This window comes from Ceratotherium simum, chromosome 2 (assembly GCF_057802395.1).
Source record: "Ceratotherium simum simum isolate JZ-2026a chromosome 2, ASM5780239v1, whole genome shotgun sequence".
NCBI classification, from domain to species: Eukaryota; Metazoa; Chordata; class Mammalia; order Perissodactyla; family Rhinocerotidae; genus Ceratotherium; species Ceratotherium simum.
This window is the reverse complement of record NC_141901.1, coordinates 44812845-44832223: the sequence shown is the minus strand read 5'-3', so window position 1 is coordinate 44832223 and position 19379 is coordinate 44812845. Positions and strand designations below refer to the sequence as shown.

General features: G+C 43.1%; 1 protein-coding gene and 1 long non-coding RNA gene across 10 annotated transcripts in view; both read right to left on the bottom strand.

Moving 5' to 3' along the window:
- POGZ (pogo transposable element derived with ZNF domain) overlaps window positions 1–3187 on the bottom strand; it is a 44574-nt gene extending 41387 nt beyond the window's left edge. For 3 of the 7 annotated variants that reach the window (XM_087443263.1, XM_004436012.3, XM_014791825.2), the window contains exon 1: window positions 2901–3185. The gene's annotated coding sequence lies outside the window, so the exon portion shown is untranslated. Of the gene's footprint in view, window positions 1–2900 lie in introns of all 7 variants that reach the window. The other 4 variants (XM_004436014.3, XM_004436016.3, XM_014791824.2 and 1 more) reach the window with 3 other exon arrangements.
- A 6688-nt stretch (window positions 3188–9875) lies between these two features.
- Window positions 9876–19379, bottom strand: part of LOC147917949 (uncharacterized) — a 33229-nt gene continuing 23725 nt past the window's right edge. For all 3 annotated transcript variants that reach the window (XR_015555106.1, XR_015555105.1, XR_015555102.1), the window contains one exon: window positions 9876–15517. This is a non-coding gene — a long non-coding RNA (uncharacterized LOC147917949). The remainder of the gene's footprint in view (window positions 15518–19379) is intronic.

Here is a 19379-nt window from a genome sequence, read left to right as displayed (position 1 = left end):
AGAAATTAAAACAGAAAAACTTTAAACACTTATCAGTACATTTAAAAACAAACCCATTATATGTTAACATAAATAACATTTTCAATTAAAAATGACTATTTTTCCCCCTAATACTGTTTTACATTTTCGCAAATCTTTTATGTCTAGCTTAATGAAGGCAGTCACATTCTCATAGCTGTTTCTGCATTCAGTCTGTTGCTATATGTTGTTTTGGTTAAGTTTATAACAAAGATCTTGCCTCACACAGTAGGAAAAGGGAGAAATATTCTATAAACCTTTTCAGATAACTGTTTATATTGACAAAATACTAAAACTCAACAAATGGCAGTTTCTTAAAGGATAATTGTATCTTGGGATCTGAAACCATATCAATGAACTTTTCGTACTTCGTGACATTAAAATCTACTGGTGTATCTTACATTTTGAAAGGTTCTTTTCACCCACGGTGATTTTAAAACGTCATGCATTGGTCATTGGGAAAATAGAGATTTAGTGAGTTATGCCAATCTTCCAAATGTTGATACATTTCATTATACAATATTTTTAAAAAATCACAGTCATTAATTAACACCGATATTATAAGAAAAATCTTTCAAATGCTATGAAGCTGTCAAACTTCAGATGTCGACTTTTTAAAAATTCTCATTTTCACTCTCAAATTTTTATCATTGGTAACAAATACTGTCAAGTGTTTTCCTCAAAGTGATAAGCTCACTTTATTTTCAAGAAAACACGCGCCAAACACTCAAGTGTGAAAAACTGTCGTTTGTCATTCTTTCAAGTAAAGACGCTGTTCCACGAAAAGAGCAGCTTTCAACTCAATCTCCCAAGTGCTTTTCCTTATGACAAGGCTCATACCTGAGTAGGCAGCATTAGGCGCTTTATGCCTACTTCCCATTTGGTCACAGATTCTTAAAAATTAAAGAGACACGTACTCAAGGGCTGAGATTTAATAAAATCAATCATTTTTTACTGCTTTATCAACAACATTCTCAAGTAACTATAACAGAGTTTCATGCAACTGCCTTGCTTTGTGCTAAAGCGCCACCAGTAGTTTCACCCAGCACTGCTTTAGGACTATCAGTGCAAACAACAGTGATAAAGATAAATAGCATCTTATATGACCTCGTGGCTCCTCTGAAAAGGTCTAAGGGGATCTCCAGGGGTCAGTGGACCACACTTTGAGAACTGCTTTCCTAGATTATACCATTGGTTCAAAGTGAGTGTAGAAACTCTAATAAAATCCTGTTCATCTCGAGTCTTCATTTTGTCAGTTCCTTTACTTTAAGATACACCAACATCACAGCTGGTATAACCGTAATACAGGAAAGGGGAAGGAAATAGAGGGCACAGATTGAATTTCATTGTTTTAAGATTATGTTTTGAGCACTTCTATGCTAAACTAATAATTCTCAACGAAGGACTGCAGGTTAAATGTAGAGAAGATGACACCCCCCTCCCCATCTCACCCAAAGAGACTTGGGGATGAGGCCCTCACAACCGCACTTCTAGCAATCTGTGAGGTATTTTTTATGCACCCGTAAGTTAAGAACGATTGTGAACACCTCGAATTCAGAGTCCAACTACCAGTCCCAAGAGCAACGGATCTCCAAATTCAGTGTCATTCGCCAAGAAGCAACCCTCCCCGCCCCCGTCCTTTCCCTTTCATCTACATGGGAAAATTCCTTAGAAAGTAAAACTCCGTTTCTGTGGGGTTTTGAGCTGCGGTGGGAGGTGTCTTTTTAAAAGAATGTAAAGGGCTGGGCTCCAGTCTGCAACACGAAGACAGCTGTTCTGAGATAGTACAACTTATCTCAATTTCCATCTGGAAAACGAGACTGGGCTAAACAACTTAGAAGACTCTTTTCAGCTCTACCCTTTTCTGAGCTAAGAATGTCCAATACAAGAGAGCTGAGAAACGTCCAGCGTTATTAACAGTTTGAGAGAATCCCGCCTCTAACGGGAGAGGAAATCAGGACAACTCGCAGAAAAGAGGGACCGCAGGTGGATCAGCGACGTCACTCCTTTTCAGTCGGTGCTAAGATTCCAGAAAATAGTCCCTGGGATAAACATGGCGCCCACCGCGGCAGGATATAACCATCAGAAAATAAAAATTCTCTACCCCATCCCATTTTATAAATCACGGCGCCATCCCAAAGAAATTTTAGGGCCGAGGGAGCAGACTCTGTAAACTAACTGCAGTGCACTAAAGCTTGGGATGTGCGATTGGACCGAGCGGGGATTACATAACGCAGGGGAGCGGCTCACCAATCACTCATTTTACTGCTCGCGCTCAAAAAGAGCGCCCCACTCCTTCCCAGGCGGGGGTGAGGCGGCAGGGCCGCGCACTACACCTCCCTCGGGGGACGTGACCCCGCCCCCCTCCCCGCGCGCGGCCTCGCCCCCTCGCCCGCCCCTCCCGCCGCGCCCGCTGCCTCGCCGCCGCCCGCGCCCCCGCCCCTTCCCCAGCGGGCCGCCGCCGCCCGCGCCCGCGCCCGCCCACTCCTCCGAGGCGCCTCGCGCCGGGCGTGCGTGTGGACGTCGTGTGTGCGGGGCCGTGGGGCGCGAGTGCGCGCGCGCGCGCCGCGGCGGGCGCCGGGGGGCGGGGGTGGCCGGCAGGGGCCTCCCCGGCCGGCCCGCCGCGCACCTCCCGCAGCTCCCGGGGCGCACACGCACACACACACGCGCTCCCGCGCCGCACCCCACGCCCGCCGCCGCCGCGGGCCGCGCCGCCACTCGAGGGGGGCGGAGGCGCGCGCCACCGGGCCCCCGCCCCCACCCCTCGTACCCGCCCCATCCCCCTCTCATTGTCTCGCCTCGGAACGCCTCGCCGAGCGAAAAGATAACGGAACCCCCGGGAACAGGGGGTGGGGAGAGAGAAGGCTCGCTCGCTCACTCACCTCCCGTGGTCGTCGCCGCCGGTAGTCTGACCCGAGGAAGGCGCCGTCGCCTTAAAGGGACCTTGCACCCGGCGCCGGGAGAAGGGGGTGGGAGCAGGGGAGGGGACGGGGGCTTGGGGGTAGACGGAGAAGAGGGAACCGTTGAAAGCTCGTCTCCCCGAGGGTGAAAGGAAACCTCCCTCAGGTTCGAGTGACTTCGGGTGGATTTTTTTCCCGAGGGGGGCGGGGGGGGGCCCCGAGGGAGGGAGGGGGGTGGGGGGGCCAAGGAATGCGGCTCCGTGTACGGGAGCTGGCGCGGGGGAGAGAGACGCCGACTCCCCCCACCGACCCTCTCGCCCCGCGGAGGGATACGGCTCGTCACTTCCGCCCTCCCCCTGTCGTGGCCTTTCAATTGGTTGAAGCGCGTGACACGTCATGGGCTCATCCTAACCCCTGCCCGGGCTTCTTTTCTAGTCAAGTTTGTCTGGGGCTGCGAATAAATAAATAAATAAAAACATTTTTTTTAATGAAATAAAGAATAATTAGCTTCAGAAACAATATCTAGGTTTGGGTGAGAAAAATGGAATTTCTAAAGAAAATATTCCCCAATTCACTTGCCTGGACTTTCCAGGAAATTTTGGGAATCTCCCCACTTTCCACTCAAAGCAAGAGGGGAACTTCATGCCACAGGCCAGATGGTGAGGCCCAATGGCACCAAGAACTGTCATTGGAACAAAGGCAGCAAAATGGCACTCACTTTTCCTCAAGAGACATTCAACCAAGTAGTCTTATGGCAGTAGCCTTAAGTGAAGTAATTTTAAAAACCATTTTTACCCTGAACCTTTCTGGATTCTGGAAAGAAGTCACACATGATTGCTTATCAAGGTGATTCATGTACGTAAACTGCTTTGAAACCATGGTAAATAGAAGCAGCCAAGATGCTCAGTTCTAAGAAACTGTAGACTCCACATCTGTGCTTTTTGCTCCAATCGAGGCTGAGACGGATTGGTCCAAAGAAATTTATTAGTCTAGTCAAGACCATCCACCTGTTGTTTTTCTCCAAACAAAAACTAACCTCGTTTCCGGATAGCTAAGAGATTTTGTCATTTATTACCTCCCCAGATGATGGTAAAATTTTAATATTTTCCTTGGATATTTGAGGATGTTGTTGCTCTTTAAGCAATACACAAATATTTGCTCCAAACCAAGTGCTAAATGTTGGTGCAACATTGGGGAGATCCAGAACCATATTTATTCCTTCTCTTTACATACACACTCCATTCAAACATCAGACTACGAAAATAGGCAGTGGAAGTAGGCATTCCAAATTATGCACCATGCACATGGCTGCACGTGCCACCACCCATTTTCTTTCCACTTCATACCAAAAACATGTGAGTGATTTCAACTAGTCATTCTTAGAAAGAACTTCATTATTTGAATTGAAAGAATCACTAAACCTCTGAAGCCTTTCCAGACCTGGTCTGGAAAAGCCCATAGTGGGATTATGGAATCAATCACCAAAAGACAAATTCTATATGAAGTTGTAATCCTATTTTATGCTTTCCTACAATAATTATTATAATTCATTACAACATAATTTGCCTCTGAAATATTCTTGTTGAAACATATTTTGCCATGCCCTAAGTGCCAGCTCGTGCTCTCTGCCAATGACATCTAGGCCAGCAGACTGTACCATGTACTGTTGGCCAATAACCATTAGCATACCATATTGAAAATGCATCATTCATTCAACAAATATTTACTGAGTACTTGCTATATGCCAGGCACTGTTCTCAGTGCTGGGAATACAGCAACAAAGAAAACAAACAAAATCCCTGAACTCATGAAGCTTATACTGTAGTGGGGAGAGACATACAATATACACATAAACAAATTATTCCAATATCTACAGTTGAATAACAAATGGTCCCAAAACCTAGTGGCTTAGAACAACAACAATTTTATTATTATCTCTCATGGTTCTGGGAGATGATTAGGCTAAGCTAAGCGGTTCTCACTTGGAGTCTCACGCAGTGGCTGGGGCTGAAGTCAACTCAAAAGCTTCCTCAAAAGTCTGGAAGTTGATGATGACTGTTGGCTTGGACTGCAGCTGGTGCTGTTGGCCAGAACAGCTGGCTGTTGGCCTCTCCATGTGCCTGGGCTTCCTCATATCATAGTGGTTGAGTTCCAAGATTGAGTGCCCCACGAGGACCAGGCAGTGGTTGTATGGCTTTTTGTGACCTAGCCTCAGAGGTCACATAGCATCACTTCCACTATCGTTACAGGCTCACCTCGACTCAAGGCGAGTGGGGAATATCTCTCAAAGGGAGTAGTAGAAACATCACATTGTAAGAAAAGTATTTGGAATGGGAATGTTATATATTAATAAATATATAATATGTGATATGGTGATAGGTGCTATGGATGGAGAAAAGGGCAAGATGGGAGAATTGGGAGTGTGGTGTGGGGGTGGGGAGGTGTTATTTTTTGTGGGGTGATTGGAGATGCTTTGTCATTAAGGTGACATTGGAGCACAGACCTGAAGAAAGTGAAGCCAAGTTCAGGTTTTACTCTTAGTGCAAGTGAAGTCGTTGGAAGATTTTAAGCCAAGGAGTGATATGACTTGGCTAACATGTTTAAGGAACACTCTGGCTGCTTATAGAGAATTCCTTGTAGAGACGAGGGTGAAAGCAGGGAGACGAGTTAGGAGGCTCTTGCAATAATCCAGATGAGAGGTGATGGTAGCCTGGACCAGGGTGGGAGCTGTGGAGCTGCTACTTCAGCTGAGTGAGTTCTGTGGTGTGTTGTTTACTTCTTTGTGACTTATTTTTCTATTATTTAGTTTTGGCCATGGGAGACAGTTTTCACCCATAATGGCTAACAAAATGTGTATGAGGAATAGTGCTGTGCCTACCACAGAGAAATAAAGTTAGAATATTGTGCTGAATGTTAACATAGGAGTTTTGTGGGGGCTGGAGGCACCCTTGAGTAAAGAATTCAGAAAACAAGAGTAAGGATCAACAATCAGGGAATGGAGTAAGCTCTTTGACATTATAAAAGGTATCCAAACTGCCACCGTCTGGGAGGATCAATCAACAGTTGAATGACTGATAGCTGGAAGAAATCAAGGGTAGAGACATTTTATAACTTCAGAGGATTTGAAGAAAATTCTACCACCTTGCAACACTGGAGCAGCATCTCAAAAAAGACTATAGTGTTAGCGCTGCCATTTCCAGGAACGTATTCCCTGTGCTAAAGAGGGAATGTCCATATTAATCTGAGCAGTGTTGGAACATTTTGCTATCGTCAGCTAACACACAAGTTTCTGGAGTGAAGCAGTAGAACTGATAGCTGTGGTTTCTCTTATACTTGAACCATCTTGATAATGATGGGAAACAAAGCAGCAGAACAAATAACCTGGGTCGAATCCTTAGAAATCAGTTCACATGTGCCTCTGTGACATATTGGGGCGAGGTCTGAAAGCCAATCTAGTTGGGTATATTGAAGAAATTGAACCCTAATACTGCTGCTAAAAAGCTACGCCAGTCTTCAGTAGCCAACTTAGAAAAAAGGAATCCTCTCCGTATGGGTTTCTAGGAAGGAAGGTCAAAAGTTAATGGAAGTCCCAAGTTATGCATTTCACAGTTAGGTAGCAGAAGAGTATTTCTTTTCTACAGTCTATGGGAACACTTATTTGCTTCCTTGGCTTATGGTTTCTGCCATGAGTTGAAAATTGGAACCACCTGTAGCTTGGACAGCGTCAAGGCAGAGAGACAAATGATTTCAGCACGTCTTCAAAAGCAGTGAGCCATGGGTGCCTCTCTGCTGTCATTTTGCTAATATACAGACCCAATCACTGACCACAGCTCAGGTTCAGTGTGAGGCTAACCAGTACGTGTTGAGGTGGGGAGTAGAGAGGATTGTGAGGTCAGTCCAGGCAGAAAGCAGCTTTGTGGGGGACAATGCCAGATTTCTTTAAAAACAAGCATCCTGCTCTACAACACACACTCAGGGTGGTTCAAACCAGGAGCTCAAAGGGAGCTACTCATTTTGGAAGATTTTTTTTTTGTGTGTGAGGAAGATGGGCCCTGAGCTAACATCTGCCAACCCTCCTTTTTTTTTTTTTTTTTTTTGCTGAGGAAGACTGGCCCTGGGCTAACATCCATGCCTATCTTCCTCTACTTTATATGGGATGCCGCCACAGCATGGCCTGACAAGCGGTGCGTCGGTGCACGCCCGAGATCCAAACCGGCAAACCCCGGGTCTCCGCAGCGGAGCGTGCGCACTTAGCCGCTTGTGCCGCCGGGTGGGCCCTCATTTTGGAAGATGTAAGAGACAGAAAAACAGTGGAGAAATTTTCACCATCTGAGCATCTCCCAGCTCAAAAAGATTGACAGCTGATCGCACTGAGCCTGGGAGTCAAGAGAAGTCAACATGTATGAGGACACTGAAATGCTTCACTTGACAGGAAAATAAAAAGCAAATGCTGATCTATGTTTGACCAGTGTCAAATAAAAAATGGGGAACTCGGAGGCTGCTGCTAGACTTTATTTAGGAATTTTATTTGCTACCTCCTTATGTTTAGAGGAGCTGAGGACTTTCCTGGGGGCTCAGAAAATTCTCAGGAGATGAGAAATAGCCAGAGGAAGTTTTAAAACTGGGTTTCTAAAAGAAGAGTTCCTCATTAGCTTTCATTAAGAAGCAATTGAAAGTCTGTCTTCAAAATGTATTTTGCAAGAAATGCATGAGCAGCAACTACTTCAGTCATCAAGACTTCTCTGTGAGTTGCTGTATGATTTCATGGAAGATAATAATTTAGTTAAACTTTGAATTAAATTAATATTATTTGAGACACCCAGAAGCAAACTTCTTTCATCTAGTTTATTGCTACAGAGTTGAGCAGGTGTGATTATCAAGTAATTAGACTGATTCCATAAAGCTTCATGGAAAAACGAATTGGTTTACTTTATAGACACACTTGTTATGTGGCTTGTCCATTATAATAGATTGCAAAGTAAAATTTAATTAAAATTTCCTTTCTTCTCTAGGATACATGCTTTTCAAATTTAACAGTGTTTGTATTTTATTATAGTCATGGATAATCTCCAGAACACAACTGCAGACATTAAATAATTCATTCTTTTGAAGGACATGAGGATTAATATCATTATTTTACAGATGAGGAGATTGAGGTATCCTCCAGAATTGAGTTTTAAAGGTTTCTGGCATTGATAAGTGGTCAGATCCTTCTGGGTCTCTTCTCATTGTTGAGTATGTACAATAGGAGTTGGAAGTAGCAAGGAGGCCATCTCCTATGACAGCCAAGGATTCATTTTTAATGCTTTTTCTATTGCCTGAAACATAAAGGTAACAAAATCTGAAAATGTGAAAGTGCCAGGATTCACTAATTTAAAATCATTTTATAGGAGGAAAACAATTTAACCTTCATTCATCCAGGAAACAATTCTCATTTCTAGGTTTGCATGTTAACACATTGGTGTGTAAGTACTGTGAGTCAGGTGTGAATATGAGTTCCTCTTTCCTACGCACCCTGCTTCCTGGCAGCCTTGATCTCTGCTTCTCCTATTCAGAGATCTTAGTCCTAGCTTAGAAAAGTGAATCTTAAAACTTTTCTGCATTATGAACCCCTTGAAAATCTCTATAAAAGCTATGGATTATCTCCCCTGGAAAAATGCACATTTGTACATATACACAAAGTTGTGCAAATACTTTCAGGCTTGAAGCCCATTCATGTGCCTGTGCATGAACCCCAGGGAAAGAACCTCAGGCCCTGGGCTCATTGGACAAGATGCTTCACTCTCTCTCTTCCCAGAGAAATGATACATCTCTCAATAATCATATGAACATGTAGGCCCAAAGAACTAGAGATACCTCTCACTTTAACAAGTGGTTTATTATTATTATTACAAGTACTATTTATTGGTAGTAATACTATTATTATTTCATTTCTTTCTTTATCTTTGCCCAAGATGTTCTTCAATATCTGGGAAATTCCAGGAACCTCTAAGACCTGAAAGATGATCAGGTAGTCTAGCTACCTCAGCCAGTTGAATCGACACCATTGGAATTGAGGAGGTTATCTCTGATTCTCCAACCCTGCAAATATAGTGACCTTCCTGGGATGCCTGGCCCTACTTCACCTGATTCATTGGCTGTGGCTCACTGAATATTCATATGCTTTCTACATTTCCCAGCTTTCCTTGCAGCTGTATTAGGTAGGGCCTCAAGATGGAGTCCTGGTAAATGGAATGCAAGTATAAGTGATGGGTTACTTCCACGATTAATTTGTTAATTCAGCATAGCCTAACTATACTGATTAATACATTGGCAGAAGATTGGACTAAAAAATAAGAAATTGCCCCAGAATAATTTTATGGTTAAGAATGGGAGATAGTATGGTGAACTGGATAGATCTTGATATTACCTACATTGCAGGGTTATTGTATTAGAGATATAATATATAAAATGCCTAGGACAGTACCTGGCTTATATTAGTTACTCCATAATTGGTGGCTTTTATTACTAATTCTTAAAATATCATATATCATAGTATAAGTATTTTATGGAACATGATAAAATTTTATTACACTCATGGATGACAGTTTCCCTATTCTGATTTTGTCCCAGGTTTCTCGCCGTAAGTTATCTTCTTTTTTTTTTTTTTTTGGTGAGGGAGATCAGCCCTGAGCTAACATCTGTGCTAATCCTCCTCTTTTTGCTGAGGAAGACCGGCTCTGAGCTAACATCTATTGCCAATCCTCCTCCTTTTTTTTTCTTTTTCCCCCCAGAGCCCCAGTAGATAGTTGTATGTCATAGTTGCACATCCTTCTAGTTGCTGTATGTGGGACGCGGCCTCAGCATGGCCGGAGAAGCAGTGCGTCGGTGAGCGCCCGGGATCCGAACTCGGGCCACCAGTAGCGGAGCGTGTGCACTTAACCGCTAAGCCATGGGGCCGGCCCCATAAGTTATCTTCTAAATAGTTTGGGTCTTGGGCTTCATCATCTTTTATAAAATTGCTGGAAGTAATAATTTCCAAGGAATAAGTAGTTTATTGTCTTTAATCAGCCAAATATTTAGTAAATGCCTATTATTTCTTCCACATATTAGTTAACAAAACAGCATAACAGGTAACATAATATTTACAAGTGCTAATTTGTGTGGTCCAGACAATTAAAGGATATGACATATAAAACAATTCTAACTGTGTGAGACAGACAGTACATTCTGAAAAGAGAAAGGCAAGTTCTATGCACGCTCAAGTCTTCAGTGAAAACTTCTTGAAAGGAGTGAGGCCCAGATCATGTCTTGAAGAATGGGTGGTTGGGCCGGCTCCGTGGCTTAGCGGTTGAGTGCGCGCGCTCTGATGCTGGCGGCCCGGGTTCCGCTCCTGGGCGCGCCCCGAGGCACCACTTCTCCGTCCAACGCGAGCGAGTCCCACGTACAGCAACTAGAGGGATGTGAACCTATGACATGCAACTGTCTGCTGGGGCTTTGGGGGGAAAAAAATGAATAAATAAAATCTAAAAAAAAAAAAAAAGAACATTTAAAAAATAAAAAAATAAGAAAAAATAATAATAAAAAAAAAAAGAATGGGTGGGACGTAGATAAACGAAGGAAAGGAAGAAAGGAATTCCAAGTGGGCAACAGAATGATCAAGGTACTGATCAAACCCAAAAAGTAAGTTAAATAAAATATTAGATTGAATCATATAAAATTGCTGGGGATTTTGTGGATAAAAACCAATCTAATATTGGCAATTTCATACTGTTCAAACTCATAAAAGCGGTATTTGTCAAGTGATAAACTGGAAGTTTCAACTGTACTGGTAATGTTTTATTTTTATACTGAGTGGTAGGTACATAGATTCATTATATTACTTATTTCTAATTTTTTTTTTTTTTTGCTGAGGGAGATTCACCCTGAGCTAACATCTGCTGCCAATCTTCCTCTTTTTCTATGTGAGCCACCACCACAGCATGGCCACTGACAGAGAGTCGTGTAGGTCCATTCCCAGGAACCAAACCCAGGCCACTGAAGAGGAACACGCCAAACTTAACCACTAGGCCACTGGGGCTAGCCCTATATTACTTATTTCTTGTTGTTCTTAAATATTTCATAATCATCTTTTAAAAATAACTTACAGAAAAGCAAAAAACAATGTTGAGTCTCGTCAAATAATTTAAACAATCCTTTTAGTTAACACTCATTCTCTGTAGGAAAGTAACACTCAGTTTTCTCAGCCTTCTCAGACTTTCACCATTTCCCCAGATTTTCTCCAAGTGTATTAGGGGACAAGCATGGCTTATGCAACTGTACACAGAAGGAGAGAATCCAGAGACCCCCAAGTGCAGTGTTCTTTGAATCATCTGGCCTTGGAGCAATGTGCCTTCTCCACCTCACCACTGCTTTCCCTGCTTGTGTTTGCAGCTGAAATTTGTGGCTCAAGACCATGTGGATATAACTTGTGAGCTGGCCTCCCTTAGGTTGCTTAGGCCTCGTGGCTCTCCCTCAACCTTCCCTCAGCTCTCTGGCTCTACAGGTCCCATTACAGTTTGTCTGTGAGGCCCATTTGACCCTGACCTTAGGGTGGTGGGGAGGCGGTTCATGCTGCAGCCCTCAGTACAGTGTTACTTTGCCCCACTAAGGTCACCCCTCCAGCAAGCTTCTCAGCCAGGCATTCAGCCACTGTGGCCCTCACTGACAGCAGCCCAGGAAAGCTAGACCTCAGGGCCTCCTGCCTGACTACAGTTGACTCACACTTGTACCTGATGTGCTCTGCCAGAGGAGGATACAGAGCATCCTGTGCCTCCTCACAGGGGCCCAGATGGGACAGGTCCCTGCTATTCCCTCCAGTTATCTGATGTACCTCGTCATCTCTAGACAGAAGCCTGGAGAAGAGAAATCAGGACACACATCTGAGAGTTTTCCCTTTCCCCTTTTTTCTCTCTTTCTTCTTCTTTCCATTATCCGCCAAGACCAAAAACACAGGCTCCTCTGCCTTTCTCCACTCCATGTCTTTCTACCACTGAGCAGCAGGCATCATGGCCGGGCAGCCTTTTGGGAAAACTCGCTGAGTTAAGTCCTCCAAGCTGGGCTCTTCAGGGAGTTACAGAATTTTTTTTTAATCTTAAAAGGAATTTAGGAAATCTTCTTTCAAGCCACCAATCTGACTTAGAAAATTCTTGTCTTGCTATAAAATCCTATGTTGAATGTCAGAAGCTGAATATCTCAGTATTTTTTTCCCCATTCCTCCTGTAACAAATCCTTATCTCCCCCAGGCAGATGGATGCCAAGAGCCAACTAAGGATAGTCATTTATTCAGAAAGGAAAAAAGGAAAGCACACTATTTTTCAAAATACAGTCACATGTCGCTTAACCACGGGGATATGCTGAGAAACTTGTTGTTAGGCAATTTTGTCATTGTGTGAACATCATAGAGTTACACAAACCTAGATGGTGTAGCTTACTACACAGCTAGGCTATATGGTACTAAGCTCATTGGACCACCATCCGATATGCAGTCCATCATTATGCGATACATGACTACATTATTTTTATAATTGCACTAAAATTCTCACAGTCCCCTGTTCCTTTCCTTCATAGATCTCTAACAGCTGCCCCATAGCCCCATAGGTCAAACTCCAAGATTTATTGCCAGAGTTGATACTCAAAAAGTTAAACAACTAGCTGAATAGTAGCCCTGACCCATGACCAACATGTAAAGGAAATAAAACTAGTTAAGTAAGTTTACAGTGTTTGCTTTTCCTCTCTCCCAAGGCACATCGATGTACAGCTTTGTGAACATTTTACCTAGGGGCTCCCGTTCCTCGGTCCGTGTTTGCAATGACCTCCTCCTGCCTGGTAGGCAAGACCTGTGGAGTGTGCCTGGTGCACTTCAGATGCCGGTTAACAAGGCATGACTTCAAGGAACATAAGTATTTCATTGATATCACAACTGCCTTTTAGGCAGGAGGTCTTTGGGGGAAAATGCTCAGGCTCAATATTCAGAGAATCAGTGAAAAAAAGTGAAAGGCAAGCCTGGCAGAGGGTGAAGAGTCCTGCCAAGCACTAACTAGTACATTACTTAACTTTGTCTAAGCTCAGTTTCTTTAACTATGAGACAGAGTTGTTAGGAGAATTCACAGACCTAATACACGTAGGATGCTTAGCATAGAAAAGTGTTGAGTAAATGTTAGCTATTAATATAACTATAAATGATAATAATTATCTTATTGTTGTTGTTGGGCCAATGGCCCACCAGACAATGTAGACTGTTCCTACTATCAGCACCTACACCCACACATACACGTGGGCTTTCTAATCCAAATGTTGAAGTAATGAAAATGGGAGGAATGAGGTGAGCGTGTGTAATGACCAAGGAGTAAGACAGATAGAAAATTCAGTCACAGACCATAGCCCAGGTTAGCACAAAAGAGAGCTTCCCCTACTGAGAAGGGAAAAGTCAAATTCAAGCACTTCAGGCTTTCATATTACCTAATACAGGAGGATAAAAATTTTTATATAAGCAATAAGGGGAAACAGAAAAATAACTATTTGTTTAAAAATAAAAAAAAAATAAAATAGATCCACGGGAGTACTTGATTACATGATATTCCAGCCACCCAGGCTTCCTGGGACTGCACTGGAGATGGCACTTTCTGACACTTTTTTTTTTTTATAATTTTATTTATTTATTTTTTCCCCCAAAGCCCCAGTAGATAGTTGTATGTCATAGTTGCATATCCTTCTAGTTGCTGTATGTGGGAGCGGCCTCAGCATGGCCGGAGAAGCGGTGCGTCGGTGCGCGCCCGGCATCCGAACCCGGGCCGCCAGCAGCGGAGCGCGTGCACTTAACCACTAAGCCACGGGGCCGGCCCATTTTTTTTTTTTTTTTTTATAATTTTATTTATTCTGACACTTTGGAATGTGTTGGCAGCCCTGGGGTCACAGCATAGAAGAGGAGCCGTAGAAAAAAGGCAGAGCTTGGCAGACTTGCCTTCATATTTTGGGTTATAGCTTTCTTTACTGAAATAATAGCTTTAAAGAAACAAATTATTCACAAATCATTAATAACAGATTTTGAGATGGGATGATAAGCAAGAAAGATAAAGTCTGTACTATTCTTTAAATGAAATACTGTCTAAGCATAGTGAATTAGATGATTTTTCTTTTTTTTTTTTTATAATTTTATTTATTTATTTTTCTCCCAAAGCCCCAGTAGATAGTTGTATGTCATAGCTGCACATCCTTCCAGTTGCTGTATGTGGGATGCGGCCTCAGCATGGCCAGAGAAGCGCTGCGTCGGTGCGCGCCCAGGATCCGGGCCAGGGCCGCCAGTAGTGGAGCGCTTGCACTTAACCGCTAAGCCAAGGGCAAGCCCTAGATGATTTTTCAGATCTTGCCAATCTAACCATCCTAAAATAATTCCACTGTCTAGTGCAGTGGTTTTCAAAAGTATTTTGACAGCAACCCACAGCAACAAATATATTCTACATCTGGACTTGGTACACACAAAAACACACTCAGTATTCTCTCAGGATACAGGATTCATGAAAGAATATTGATCCTTACTATGTAAATATTTTTCTATTCTTTTATTCCAGCTCCTTCCTGCCCTTCCTCCCTCCCAAATTCCCCTTTGTCAAACTGATTTTGCCACTCACCATTTGAAAAATACAGGTCTAGTCGGTTCTCCTAATCATTAAATATGTCTGCAGGTTAGTTTACCTATCCTGAATACAGATAGAATTTAGCCAACTGCCTACAAGAGCAGTTTCTGGGTTTAACTTTTGTCTCCAGGATTTAAGAAGTCATTCCCAGGGGACCTTGTTTTCCCTACAGATGAACATAAGGATTTGGGAGCCGGAGGAGGGAGAGACAGATCACACGAGAATCAGTAGAACGAACTGCAAGGTCTGAAGACAAGAACCATTTGTCTACTGGAAGCTATTTTATATTAATTTTTTAAAAATCTCCATCTTAAATAATTAGTATCACCGTGCACCTTTTACAATTAACCCAACAAACAATACTCTGGCTTGAAAGCCCAATAAATCATTTTCCCGGAAGAGAGACTTCTTTTTTAGAGCCCGGACTCTCGCGAGTCCGCCACCCGCGCCCCAGCCCTTCTCCGGCCTCGGGTAACTTGCCCTCCAGTTTGGTGGAAGGTTACATTAGAAGAAAATAGTCCCTACCGTCTAGAAACTTTTCAGTGGAAAAGAGGGCGTTTGACGTGCCGGTGGGTGGGCAGCGCGGGCCCGGTGCGCGGGAGCCGCGAACGCCCGGGGCAGGGCGGCGCGTGGGTGCGGAGGCGCCGGGCTGCGGGGGCGGGACGGGGCGGGAGCGACGGGAGGCCGAGAGGGGGGAGAAGAAAGCCCTGAAGTCCGGGAAAGGGCAGTGTTGGCCTGCTGTCCGCTGTTGTGCGCCCGCCGCCAGGGAGGGGGCGCTGGCGGCCGGGGAATTGGGGACGGGGCCCGAGGTCTCCTGAACGGTGGAGTGGGCTTGGGTTGTCAAGAGCCGTCTTTTCTTACTGATAATTTCTTTTTGTCATCGTGATCTCTTGGCCTCAGACTGCGTCAAGGAAGTCATATTAGGAGTGCAGAAAATGAGATGACCTGGAGAAAAAAATTAAAATGCGATTTTTAAAAGAGTTTTTTCTACTTCCTTTTTCTCTCTCAAATTAATTTAGATGTAAATTACATTCTGAAAGGCCCCAAAATGAGGCTCCACGGCTCTGGCTTCTGCTGTCACCTGATACTTAGAATAAGATTTTGATGTGATAGTAATTTTGCCAAATGGAGGTCGACTCCCCAAAACATCACCCTGGTGAGTAATGAACATTCCCATGGGTGATGACTTTGAGTTTTTGTTTTACTTCATTCTAATACACGTCCCTTCTTCAAGTGGGTAAGATTATACCTAGCTCAGCCCAGGTTTAATTCATATTATTTTAAAGAAATCTCTATGGTAGGTAATTTACCTAGTCTCTCCTTTTTTATTTCTACATGCATTTTAAGTATCTTTTGCCATGCTCTTCTTAGTGTAGATAGCAAACAGACTGTCTCTGCTGGTTGGCACTGTCAACAAACATTTAGGGAGTGCTTAGTTCGGGATGCTGTTGGGTAGTACAGATTAAACAATCTGACATACTTGTTCATTTCATTAGAAACAGCATTTAGGATTTTTCTTTTTTTTAGTCATATTCCTTTTTATTTATTTATTTATTTCCCCCAAAGCCCCAGTAGATAGTTGTGTGTCATAGTTGCACATCCTTCTAGTTGCTGTATGTGGGACGTGGCCTCAGCATGGCCGGAGAAGCGGTGCATCGGTGCACGCCCGGGATCCGAACCCACGCCGCCAGCAGCGGAGCGTGCACACTTAACCGCTAAGCCACGGGGCTGGCCCTAGGATTTCTTATACATATAGTCTATACCATGCTATATACCAGAAGTCTTTGTGAAATGTAAACTCCTTAAATGTAGGGACTGTGTTTTATTCTTCGGTGAAATAGAGTTAATCTTTCAGTGTTGTGCATTTTAAAGGGTCTAGGATATAATAGGGAATCATTAACTGATAGCTATTAGTATTATTTATCTTGATATCCTGCATCCTGCTTTGCACATGGCAAACACTCAATAAATATTGGCTGAGTGAATGAACATGCCACGTCCCATACTATACACATAGGGAAAATACCAGGATGGGGACCCTCTAGCATGAAATGACTTCATTTCATCAATGAAGCTTAGTGTGGAGGTGTCCATCCTGCAGACCTTATACCAGATGCCTGTTCTCTTGACCTTGGAATGTGGACCACTTAAATTTTCACGGGAAAAAAGTATGCCTAATAACCAGTAGGGCCTAACCTCTTGTCAGTATGGAACTTGAGAAGTTTGTTTAAATATGGAAAATCTAAGCTCACTTGACACAGATCAGGGCAAAAAAGGTTTCTACACGTTATTCAAGTTGTTCATGTCAAAAGCGATTAGTGGGCCCCAGCTTCCATTACGTCATTCATTAGGAGAGTATGGGCTGGGAGCTCTGCAAGTCACATGAGTTGATGGAGGAATTAAGACTGAATTTTCTTTGTGTTTCTGCCTTTAGCCATATTCAGCTTTTGGTATATTTGGAAAATATAGAGATGGAGATCTAGTTTATTTTAATGCTGTCAAACTGCTAAGCGGTGGAAACTTGTCGATGAGATTTACTGAGCTGTTTCCTTAAATTAAAGATTTTAGTGAATTAATTAAAAGGGTTCTGAGAGATATAACATGCCAGACCCCTACTGGCTCATGAAATTGTTCTTTCTGATTGATGTGATGTGACAGCTGAGCACAGTGCATGTAAAGCTGCAGGGGAATAAAACAAGAGCAGTGCTGATGTGTTCAAAGACGTGCAAGTGTTCAACTTGAACTGGCTGTGACAGTGGAGTCAGCTGAGTGCCATGCTCCTTTCCTTTTGCTCAAGCACCTGAGCTCAGTAGAAGCACAGACTTTGGGAAAGTGCTAAACTATTTGGTGAAAATGAGGTCACAACTTCAGAAGAGCTTCACCGATTTTGATGCGTAGGTATTATGTTTCATGTTTTAGTCACTGCTTTAGGATCCACACCTTAAGATGGTCCACAGTGATCGAGCCATATCTGTGCTATTCAGTTTCCAGAGCAATTGACTGAGCTGAAAGTGAACTATGTCCATAAGGAGACAAATATCCCTGGAATTTTTGAGACAAGTAGATGAATTGTAGAAGTATTCTAAAATTTGTGGTCAAATTCTGGGCAATGTTTGGGTTTAGCTCGTTTAGAAAGTACATTCTTTTTCAGCCAACAGTGAAGTCAACGTTGTCAACAATGTCAGCCAACATTGAAGCCGAAAGCCTTCATCATTAATGTATACCTGTAGTTAGAAATTGAATGGTGCTCTGACTGAATATATTTATTCATTCAATGCATATTTATTTATTTATTTATTTATTTTTAAAGATTTTATTTATTCCCCCCCCTCAAAGCCCCAGTAGATAGTTACATGTCATAGCTGCACATCCTTCTAGTTGCTGTATGTGGGATGCAGCCTCAGCATGGCTGGAGAAGCGGTGCGTCAGTGCACGCCCGGGATCCGAACCCGGGGCCGCCAGTAGCGGAGCGCGAGCACTTAACCGCTAAGCCACGGGGCCAGCCCTCAATGCATATTTATTAAGTGCTAGGTCTTGGAGATACCTCAATTCTTATATGGTCTATAATAGTGCTGTTCAATAGGAATATAATTTGAATCATGTGTAATTTAAAATTTTCTAGTAGCCACATTAAGAATACAATCCCATTTACAGTTGCAACAAAAAGAATAAAATACCTAGGAATAAATTTAACCAAAGAGGTGAAAGATCTGTACACTGAAAACTATAAAACAGGGGCCGGCCGGTGGCACAAGCAGTTAAGTGTGCGCATTCCGCTGCGGCAGCCCGGGATTTGCTGGTTCGGATCCCGGGCACGCACCGACATACCACTTGTCAAGCCATGCTGTGGCAGCATCCCATATAAAGTAGAGGAAGATGGGCATGGATGTTAGCCCAGGGCCAGTCTTCCTCAGCAAAAAAAGAGGAGGATTGGCACATGTTAGGTCAGGGCTGATCTTCCTCACACACACACAAAAAAAAAGAATTAAAAAAAAAACTATAAAACATTGTTGAAAGAAATTGAAGAAGACACAGAGAAATGGAAAGATATTCTGTGCTCTTGGATTGGAAGAATTAACATAGTTAAAATGTCCATACTTCCTAAAGCCATCTACAGATTCAGTGCAATCCCTATGAAAGTTCCAATGATGTTTTTCACAGAAATAGAACAAGGAATCCTAAAATTTATATGGAACAATAAAAGACCCTGTATAGCCAAAGGAATCCTGAGAAAAAAGAACAAAGCTGGAGGTATCACTTTCCCTTATTTTAAAACATACTGCAAAGCAGTAGTAATCAAAACAGCATGGTACTGGCAGAAAAACAGACACACAGATCAATGGAACAAAATCAAGAGCCCAGAAATAAACCCACACATCTATGGACAGCTAATTTTCGACAAGGGAGCCAAGAGTATACAATGGAAAAAGGAAAGTCTCTTCAACAAATGGTGCTGGGGAACCTGGACAGACACATGCAAAAGAATGAAAGTAGAGGGGCCGGCCCGGTGGCATAGCGGTTAACTTTGCGTGTTCTGCTTCGGTGGCTCAGGGTTCCCAGGTTTGGACCTACACACAACTCATCAAGCCATGCTGTGGTGGCATCCCACACACAAAATAGAGGAAGATGGGTAGAGATGTTAGCTCAGGACCAATCTTCCTCACAAAAAAGAAAAGAAAAGAAAAGAAAGCAGAACATTATCTTACACCATACACAGAAATTAACTCAAAATGAATTAAAGACTTGAATGTAAGACCTGAAACCATAAAACTTCTAGAAGAAAATAGGCAGTATGCTCTATGACATT